Below are 11,467 nucleotides of genomic sequence, written 5' to 3' on the forward strand. Positions count from 1 at the left end.
TAGCTAATCTCTTCATTCCTCTTTCAAGGATCCGAAGAGATCCATGTTTGAATAGTTTCTTTTCCAAGATAACTATCCAATTGGATGAAGATCGAAAGCTTTCAAGTAAAATCAAAAGGAAAGATAGAAGAAGAAGAAAATTAGTATTGATCCATCAAATTACAACAGAGCTCCCTAACCCAATGAAAGGGGTTTAGTTGTTCATAGCTCTAGAAATCAAAGTCAAAGATGGAGAATACATCATTGAGCTAGAAGTGCAGAGAAAGTAAAATTACAAAGAGTGGTTCCCTTCTCCCCAAAAGCTCCTCTCTATTTCAAAACTACTCCTATATATACTACTCTTCTCAGCTTCTAGTTAGCTCTTCAAGTCTTGGGCCTCTGGATCTTTGAGTTTGAAGCAGTTCCTTTCTTCATTTGGGCTTGGCTTACTTGCAGAGAGAAAGTGTGAAGTGGGCAGAGACTTTAGCTCAAGACGTTAGGGGTGTTTAACATTTAGTGAAAATACAAGTTCGAGAACGTTAGTGACACTTAACATTGTCACTAACGTTGCCATGCACCCCTTTGCCTCACGTTAAAGCCCATGTTAACTGGGTTAACGTGGTTTTTAACGTTGCCTTGTTAGCCTTCGAGAACGTTAGTGACACTCAACATTGTCACTAACGTTCAAGTGTGCCCCTTCTTGCTTCACGTTAAAGTTCACGTTAACTAGGTTAACGTGGCTTCTAACGTGGCTTTTGCCAACCTTCCAGAACGTTAGTGACACTCAACATTGTCACTAACGTTCAAGTGTGCCCCTAGGTCTCACGTTAGAGTTCACGTTAACTGGGTTAATGTGGCTTCTAACGTGGCCATTCTTAGCCATCCCAACGTTAGTGACAATGTTGAGTGTCACTAACGTTGGCTCATTCTTCATTCCTCAACGTTAGCTTCCACGTTAACCAAGTTAACGTGGAGGTTAACGTGGCTCTTGGGGGTTGTGTGGTTGCTCCAACGTTAGTGACAATGTTGAGTGTCACTAACGTTGTCGACAACTCTCCATCTCTTACGTTAGCTCCCACGTTAACCAGGCTAACGTGGGAGTTAACGTGGCTCTTTGCACCTTAGGCCAACGTTAGTGACAATGTTGAGTGTCACTAACGTTGGCTTCTCTTCCCCCTTTAACGTTAGAGGCCACGTTAACTAGGTTAACGTGGCTTCTAACGTGGCCATTTGTGAGCAATTGCCAACGTTAGTGACAATGTTAAGTGTCACTAACGTTGGCTCAACTTCTCTTCTCCACGTTAGAGTTCATGTTAACTTAGTTAATGTGACTCTTTAACGTGGGCATTGATGGCTTTTGAGAGTGTTTTTGGCAATCACTTTTCTCCTTAACTTTGCAAGTTACCTCCCATTCCTTACTTCCTTTGGTCCTGAAATCAAGCAATAGAGTGCATCAAAGTTCTAGTCCACGTCATGGGTAATGCAATATACAATTTTGTCATTAAAATCATGCAAAATCCTCATGAAATAATGTAAAATGCAAAATGTATGCTTGAATCAAGGTCTGAGTGAATATCTGCCCAAAACTAACTTATTTCCTAAGAAAATGCATGAAATTACCTAAAAACAGTAAAGAAAAGGTCAGTGAAACTGGCCAAAATGCCCTGGCGTCAATGTTTTCGAAATTTATTGTATATTCTCTTCTTTTTATCCTAATTTGTTTTTAGTTGCTTGAGGACAAGCAACAATTTAAGTTTGGTGTTGTGATAAGCAGATAATTTATACCCTTTTTAGCACTGTTTTTATATAGTTTTTAGTATGTTTTAGTTAGTTTTTATTTATACTTTTATTAGTTTTAATGAAAAAATTTTATTTCTGGACTTTACTATGAGTTTGTGTGTTTTTCTGTGATTTCAGGTATTTTCTGGCTGAAATTGAGGGACCTGAGCAAAAATCTGATTCAGAGGCTAAAAAAGGACTACAGATGCTGTTGGATTTTGACCTCCCTACACTCGAAGTGGATTTTCTAGAGCTACAGAAGCCTAATTGGCACGCTTTTAATTGCGTTGGAAAGTAGACATCATGGGCTTTCCAGCAATATATAATAGTCTATAATTTGCCCGAGATTTGATGGTCCAAACTGGCGTTCAAAGTCAGCCCAAGGAATTCTAGCGTTTAACTCCAGGAACAGCCTAAGCACGAAAAAGCTTCAATGCTCAGCCCAAGCACACACCAAGTGGGCCCTGAAAGTGGATTTCTGCACTATCTACACTTAGTTACTCATTTTCTGTAAATCCTAGTAACTAGTATAGTATAAATACTATTTTTAGAGATTTATTTTATATCTCTGGACGTTTAGTCCTTAGACATTGGCACTTTTATGGAGGCTGGCCTCACGGCCATGCCTAGACCTTCTTTCACTTATGTATTTTCAAGGGTGGAGTTTCTACACCCCATAGATTAAGGTGTGGAGCTCTGCTGTTCTTCATGAATTAATGCAAGTACTATTGTTTTTCCTTCAATTCACGCCTACTTCTTCTCCAAGATATACTCTTGTTCTTAATTCAGTTAAGTCAGAATGAAGGGGTGACCCGTGACAATCACCCAATCTTTGTTACTCGCTTAGCCAAGATCCGCGTGCCTGACAACCACAAAGCGGTCTACATGATGTTCAACATAGTCATTGGACGCCAGCTGGAGTATATTCTCTTGGATATCTAATACACGAACCGAGTTTGTGAGATTAGTATCTTCGTGGTATAGGCTAGAACCATTTGCAGCATTCCTAGGATCCGGAAAGTCTAAACCTTGTCTGTGGTATTTCGAGTAGGATCCGGGATCCAGAAAGTTTAAACCTTGTCTGTGGTATTTCGAGTAGGATCTGAGAAGGGATGACTATGACGAGCTTCAAACCTGCGAATGTTGGGCGCAAGTGACAGTGTGCAAAAGAACAATGGTCCTATTTCGACGCTAGCGGGAACCGACAAATGATTAGCCATGCGGTGATAGCGCATATAGATTTGTTTTCATCCGAGAGGATCATACAGCTTGCCATGGAAGGAGGTAACACATGGTTGGAAGAAGGCAGTAGGAAAGTAGAAGTTCAGAAGCAACAAAGCATCTCTATACGCTTATCTGAAATTCCCACCAATGAATTACATAAGTATTTCTATCTTATTTTATGTTTCAATTACATTTTAATTATCAAAACCTTATAACCATTTGAATCTGCCTGACTAAGATTTACAAGGTGACCATAGCTTGCTTCAAGCCGACAATCTCCGTGGGATCAACTCTTACTCACGTAAGGTATTACTCCCAGTGCACTTGCTGGTTAGTTACGCGAAGTTGTGCAGAGTTGTGAAGAAAGTATTAGATCACGATTTCGTGTACCACTGCCCCGAAGCCAGGCGACGCGCACGTGTGGATCACGCGCACGCGTGACCTGGAAAAAATCCAATCCACGCTCACGCGTGACTTTGCCGTATGCTGGACGTATCAGAAATCGCTGGGGGCAATTTCTGGGCTATTTTTGACCCAGTTTTCGGCCCAGAAAACACAGATTAGAGGCTATAAAGTGGGGGAATGCATCCATTCATCAACAACATTCATTATTCACAATTTTAGATTTTAGATGTAGTTTTCTAGAGAGAGAGGCTCTCTCCTCTTTCTTAGGTTTTAGGATTTAGGATTTCTATTAGGATTAGGTTTTCTTCTTCTTCATTCTAGGTTCAATGTTCCTTTAATTTTTATTTCTCTTCTATTTTTATTTACTCTATTACTTTAGTTTGTTTATTTTCTCAATTTGATTTATGAATTCCATGTCAGATTTTATTTTCTTTATTTAATATACTTTGAGGTATTTCAGATTTATGATTGTTTTCTTCCTTTTATGATATAAATAATTTGGATTTTTCCCCTTTTGGCTTTGGTTGAGTAAGTGGTAACACTTGAGTTGTCAAAGTCAGCTGTTGATTGAAAATTAGAATTTGCTTATTGATTTGGATCCCTCTAAAGCTAGTCTTTCTACAGGAGTTGACTAGGATTTGAGGAATCAAGTTGATTAGTCCACTTGACTTTCCTTTATTTAGTAAGGGTTAACTAAGTGGGAGCAATAAATAATTCTCATCACACCTGATAAGGATAACTAGGATAGAATTTCCAGTTCTCATAGCTTGCCAAGAGATTTTCTAATTATTAATTTATTTTTCTTGTCATTTAAATTACTTGTTCCTTATTTCAAAAATCCAAAAATACACTTTTTCTCATAACCAATAATAAATCATACTTCCCTGCAATTCCTTGAGAGACGACCCGAGGTTTAAATACTTCGGTTATAAATTTTATTGGGTTTGCTTAAGTGACAACCAAAACTTTTGTACGAAAGGATTCTTGTTAGTTTAGAAACTATACTTACAACGTGATTATTTCTATGAAATTCTTTACTAGCAGAAATCCGATCGTCATATAGCCCCTGCTCTATGAATCCAATTTCTTCCCAACAAGATGTTAAAAGTGGCTTTAGTGTGTACTACAATAAATACTTTAGGTCTTTCGACACTTCCGACCTTTACCTTAGAGGGATCATTCCCAAAGCAATGGCCGACTTGCCATTGAATCCGATCACAAACAAAATGGTTTTGATAAAATCTTTGACTGTCTTCTGGAACAAGGGTAACATGATTTTCTAGCAAAAGGTTGATAACCACTCCTCCATCGATCAAAATTTGATTAATCAACAACCCTTCTACCTTTGCCTTGATATGAAGGGGTCGAAGATGCCACTTAGTGATTTCATCGGGCTTCTCAAATATGTCTTCTTTGACTATGTTATTTTTAACAAACCTACATTCATCACCCAGAATGACATCATCACAATCTCCTTTCAGACATCCCCACAGGTTGTCAGGCCCACCTTAGAAGTTGAATGGAAACACTAACAATATTGCTACATAACCAAAACCAGTCTCCCCAAACATCACATCTAAGTCATCATCAAATCCTGAATCAAATGGCATGATTGCAACGTCCGCATCTTCAGCCTTAGCAACCGTTTTGTCTTGTATCTTTTCCTACTGGCCCGATTCGACTTCTGTCAGTTGCCTTTACTTCCCTGTGTTTGTCAATCGACTCTTTTTCCTTGGCTAAGCCCAGATATGGCTCTTGTTCGACCTGTACCTCGTTTATTCTCTCCAAAGGCCTCAAAATGAAGGGAGCTTTGTTTGCATTGCGTCGAGAGCGACCTTGATGACCGGATTTCACTCCCCATAAAAAAAATAATGAATCCGTTCTTTTGGCAAGCGCACCAAAATTATCGTCAAGTAATAACTCACAATGGAGTGGGATTGTATCCACAGAGATTGGTAGATTTGAGCAATTTTAATCAATTGGTAAATTAGTCAAGTGAAACAGAATAGATTGTGATTGCAGAATTATAAATGGCAGAAATATAAATGGCTCAAAGGTAAATAAAAGCAATAAAATGCAGAAGAAGAAATGGCAATAATGTAAAGTGCAGAAACATAAATGACTTAATTGTAAATGGGAATGGGGATTTGCAGAATGTAAAGAAAGCTATAAAGAATGTGGAAGATAAGAATAGGGGAATTCACTGAGATCAGGAGATATTGTCTCTTTGGATTAAATCCAGCTCATATCTTCTTCAATCATGCAACTCATTGACCTCTTAGCAATCATGATTGATTGAGCCCCAATTCCTTGGTGACTCAATCTCTCAGATCTTGATCAATAGCCAATTCCTTGGTCTAATTGCTCATGAAGAGAGATATGCTTGGTCCCTGATTATACCACACATCATCATAGGTCCAAGTAGAGGGAGGATTATATGTCACCATATCCAAACACCAAAACCTAGATCCTACTCAAGTGTGAGAAGGGATTTCTAGCATGGTTTCATGTTTCCTTTTCCAAGGTTCGCATGAAACCCATTTTGCATTCAATCTCTTTTCCAAGATAATTGAACACTAGTCATTAAAGCGAAATTCCTTCTAGCAAATCAAAGAGAAGATGAAGAGAAGAAGAAATTAATTATCATTAATCCATCAAGTACAACAGAGCTCCCTCTCTCAATGAGAGGGAATTTAGCTACTCATAGCTCAGAGAAAAGTACCAGAGATGGAAGAGATGATAAAGTGAAAAAGGTAAATCTAACTAAAAACTCTACTCCCCAACTTAGCTTCCTAACTGATTAACCCCTTTCTCAGTACTTTCAGGGATTATTTATACTACTCCTAGCACTAGAAATAAAGAAAATACAAAAATGAAAAGGAAAATATAACTTTGAGGGAAAAGAAACTCAATAAACGTGATCACCCAGCTAGCGTGTGACTGGCGCTTCAGTGGCGTGCCACGCCCAGCTCTAAATCTGGCTTGGCGTGCCACGCCCAACTCTTCAAGTGGCACGCTCCCCTTCATTGGCATCCCTGGCATGCCACACCTTCGAGCTCAAGTGGCACGCCTAGGGTTCTTTAAGCACTTGTATTGCCTGGTGTGCCACGCCTTCGACCTCAAATGGCACGCCTAGGCCTTTTTAAAACCTTAGATAGCCTGGCGTACCATGCCTTTGACCTCAAGTGGCATGCCCAGGCCTTCTCCTTCTTCTTCTTGCTTCTGGAAAGTTGAACTAGCGTGACACGCCCAGGGTCTGGCGTGCCACACCCATTATTTGTGCTTGGTCCTTCTCTTTGGAAAATTGAACTAGCGTGGGACGCCCAAGGTCTGGCATGCCACACCCATTTGTGTGCTTGGTTCCTTCACTGGCGTGCCACGCCCAGAACTCAAGTGGCATGCCCAGGTCTTCTTCTGGTGATTGCTGATGCTGGCGTGCCACGCCTGAGACTCAAGTGGCACGCCTAAGTGAGAAATGGTGGCTTGCGTGCCACGCTCAGCATCTTACCATGGTCCAGTAACTGGCGTGCCACGCCTGGTCCTTCAAGTGGCACACCCAAGTGAAATTCTAGAGCTGGCGTGCCACGCCTTCGATACCAAGTGGCATGCCCAGCTTTGCTTTGGCTTCCTTGAGTGTTGGCGTGCCATGCCTGGATGCTCAAGTGGCACGCCCAATGCTTGGGCCTTTGTCTTCGTCTCTAAAAATTTGTACTAGCGTGCCACTCCTTGATGCTCAAGTGGCACGCCCAAGTGACTTTTGAAGCTGGCGTGCCACGCCTTCGATACCAAGTGGCACGCCTAGGTGATGATCCCTTCTGGAATGATGAATTGGCGTGCCACACCCATGGCTCAAATGGTATGCCCGTAGTATATGATGGGCTAGGCGTGCCACACCCAGCCTAGCGTGCCACGCCCCTTTAGTGGCCTTCATTATTGCTCTTTGGAAAACTACACTGGCGTGCCACCCCCAGCTCCTGGTGTACCACGCCCATGTAATTGCTTGAGAATCCCCTCTGGACTTCAACACCAGCATGCCACGCCAGCTCCTGGCATGCCATGCCCATACAATTTTGTGGCATTTATTCCAAGTGGCACGCCAGTTTCACACGCCCAGCTTGTTTTGTTGTTTTTCTTCCCTTTTTGTTGCTCTTTTTCACCTGAAATTCAGCACAACCCCATTTCAAAGCAATGTACCATAATATTCATCAATTAACTCATAAATTGCAATGATTAAATGAGATTATGCTCTTTTATGGTCCTTTTTAGACAAGAAAAAAGGGTAGATGATGCAAGTCATCACAACACCAGACTTATGCTTTGCTTGTCCCAAGCAAATCAATGTGAGTAGTCCTTATATAAATTGAGATTTGACCTTGAGTAGATGCAAATATGACTTAGGATAGGACTAAGTGTTTAACACATGCATGAATATTTTTGTTTCAATGTCACAGAGAACTCCTAGCTCCTTGAGGGCTTTTTCAAGTATAAGCTTCAGGGGCCCTTTTTATTGATTTTCACCTTGAAGTAGTAAGAGTTATTTCATTCTCTTTTCGTTGTTCTTTCCTTTTCAATTTTTCTTTTTTTATTGACCACAACTCTAAGTGTTTTGTCTCAAGACAACCCTTTAGTTAGGCTTTCAATTAGCACTCCCAAAACAGTTGGCTTTAGGGTACTAGGTGTTGAAACACCCCTAAGAATTTACTTGTCCAGGTCTCTTTTCTTGACGCATATGCACCACAAGCATCTACTAGGGCTTCCACTCTTTTGAGCTATTTAATGTTTCTTTCCATCCTAGTAGTTGATGCTCAGAGCCTTGGGTCTTTATTGCTTACTACTTCTTGGTTCTATAGATATTCAAGGGACACCCCTTAGACTTGTCATACCTTCTAAGACTAGTTGCCTTTCATGACTCATTTTCTTTTTAGTTCATTCAAGGTTCTACACTTAGTTCCTTGTCCTTTAGTTTTTGAATGGCCTCTCTTAGTCTTAGTCTCTTTTACTCTTGTTCTTGCACAACTCACAACAACTCTTATGGAGACAAACTATTCTTTATTGATGTTGAAAAGACTCAAATTAACAGTGCATTTTCTTTCTTGTAATTCAAAGGACTTATAGAAGACTTCAGGGCATAAAAAAACCTAAACATTAAACATAAACTATCCTAGCATTGCTATTTATTCTTAGATAGAAATTAAAACATAAAGACAAACTAAAAAGGATTTAGAAATTAGAGAGTGTCAACCATGGGACTTAACAACCTTGAGCAGATTCAGTTCATTGGCCCTTTTCCTTTATCTTTCTTTTTGGAGGGGGAGGAGTCATCTTTCTTGGAGGATCCTTCCTGTGCCTTTTTATCCTTAGGCTTCCAAAGTCCCAGCCTTCTCATATAGGATTTCACATTTTCTTTGTGCTGGTATGCGATTTCTTCCTGCCTTACATTGATTTCCTCCATCTTCTGCATACAGGTAGGGTAATTGGGATTCATGTTGGCCACTGCATTGCACAAGTAGCTCAACTTTGTTTGTACGTAGCAGTCATATTCCCCTCTTGCTACAGTTCTTGCTTCATAAAGGTGCCTGAACTTAGCAAGGCCCCTCATCTGATGTAGTTGTTGTTCCAGAATCATTCCTAGGCTGCCTTACATTTCGCCCCAGTTGATCTGGTCTTGCTGCTCCTTCAGGTGCTCCATACTTCCTTGGAGTTGTTGTATGTTCTTATTCACTTGATCCCATTGCTTTTGTTGATTATCCTTGAGTTGGTTGACATCCTCTCTCAGATGATGTATATCTCCTTTCATTTGGCGTATGTCTCCTTGCAATTGCTCCCAATTGATTCCTTCAGGAAATTGTTGGTATTGTTGGTATGGTGGCGGTTGGAGTCCTAGGAAATGTGGTTGCTCTTCAACCTGTTCTTCTTCTTGTTGTGGTTGCCCTTGGGGCACATGAGCATAAGCTCTGTGTTTCCTTGCTCTTTGAAGTGGGTTGACAGCCACCACTTTGGCCATCTTCTTGGCAGTTATGGGCTTTTCTTATTCCACTAGCATTTCATCAATAATCTTCTCAACCCCTACTTCATCACACAGCCTTTGGATGATGCTGGGGAATGCCAATCTTGTGCTATCCTTGGTGCTTTTCTGCACTTTGTTAATATTGTTGGCAATCATTTCCCCAACATTCACATTCTCACCTTTCATGATGCTATATATGAGCATAGCTCTCTCAAGTGTTACCTCAGAAGTGTTGGATGTGAGAATTAGAGACCTTCTCACAAAGTCCAGCCACCCTCTAGCTTGGGGGCTCAAATCCCTTCTTCTCAGCTGGTTGGATCTCCCATCCTTGTCGTTTATCCATTGCACATTCAGCACACAGATCTCATTGAGGATTTCATTAAATCCTGGGTCTTGTTGCTTCATTCTTTCCTTATAGCTCCAGGTGGAGTTTGTCCGCTTCACCATTAGCATCCTCTCCATGTTGAAGGGGCTATAATCAATGGACTTCCCCCTCACATAGCTGAGATAGCCATAGGCTTGCCCAGGTTGAGGTATGGCATTGGCATAGAACTCTTTCACCAAGCCTTCCACCACCTTCCTTGATGGGTTGCACAAGAGTGCCCAACCTCTATTATTTATCTCCCTGTTGATCTCAGGGTGCTCGTTCCTCCCCAGCTGGAAACCTACCTCTGGGATGATTTGCCTCTCACTCACCCAACTATAAAATTGGTTTTGGTTGAATGAGGAGAGGAACTTGTACTCATTGAAGCTTGAACTTGAGGATCCAAAAGTTGGTTTCTTGGTCTTTCTTTTCTTGATGCTGAGGTTTTTGGTGGTGCCATTGGGTTGAGAAAGGATGTTTGAAGGTTTAAAGAAAGTTGGGGAATGTTGCAAGAGAAAAAGCAAAACACAGTTTTGCTCCAATACCAAATTTAGGACTTGATTGTCCCAATCAAAAAAAGGAAAAGAAAAGGAAAAGAAAAGTAAGGGAAAGAGAAGAGGAGAGTGTGGAGGTTCTTTCGTTTCTTTAAGGTTGGGGTTCAAAGTGTGAAGGGAGGTGGGAGAGTGAGGTGCGTTTTATAGGGGTGGGAAAGTGTGGTATGGATGGTGGGAAGTGAAGGCACTTCAATGTTTTCCCACATGGGGAGTGGCGCCTAGCGTGGGAAGAGGCGCCAACCCTTATCTCATTTGGCCTCCTGCAAGTGTTGAGCTCCAAAGTGCAAGTATACTTTGACTTCTTGCTTTGTCAGCTATCAATCATGTGGGCCCCATTCTCTCTCCTGAAAATAAAAATTGAAACCCCATCAGTAATGACAAAAGGATCCTTCACATTCCTCATAATGCTAGCTAATGAAATTGCAACTGATGAGTGTTCCTTGGGACACCAAACTTAATTCCATTGCATCTTAATAAATTGGGTTCATCATTAGGTTTTTAATGTGTTCATAAGGGTGAGATAATTCCAATCCTTTCACATCGCTTCACTTTTAACCCCCTTCTGAACACATTTAAAACAAATTTCATGCGCTCACCAATTTATTAAATGCTTCCAACTTGGATGGTATTGGGCTTGCTAGGTGATCCTTGTATGGTGGTGGCCACACTAAACTTAATCTCTGGGCTTACTCTTCAAAATTAATTTATTCAAAGGGTTGTAAGCCTAGATTAAGTGCGTAAGTGGCCACACCAAACTTAGCTTTTTAGTTAGTTCTCAGCCCAATTATTCATCATTAGCACATATATTCATCAAATTGCATTTCAAGAATAAAAGAAAATAGAAGGTAAAGAATTTCTAACTACCAAAAATGATATGTAAACTTCCTAGTCTACCACCTACAATCACAAATATTAAATTGAAACTTAAACTACCTAAATTGGAAAATTTTAACTACTTCTAAGAAAGCAATAAATCAAAAGGATATAAAGTGTTGGGGTGCCTCCCAACTAGCGCTTCTTTATCGTCACTAGCTTGACGTTCTTCTTTTCTTAGCTGAGGTTGTAGCTCACTCTCTTCTCATCCAGTGAGTCTCCCAAGTAATGCTTGAGTCTATGGCCATTCACAGTGAAAGTTCTTTGTGTTTTATCCTCCAT

This window comes from Arachis stenosperma, chromosome 10 (assembly GCF_014773155.1).
Source record: "Arachis stenosperma cultivar V10309 chromosome 10, arast.V10309.gnm1.PFL2, whole genome shotgun sequence".
Lineage (NCBI taxonomy): Eukaryota > Viridiplantae > Streptophyta > Magnoliopsida > Fabales > Fabaceae > Arachis > Arachis stenosperma.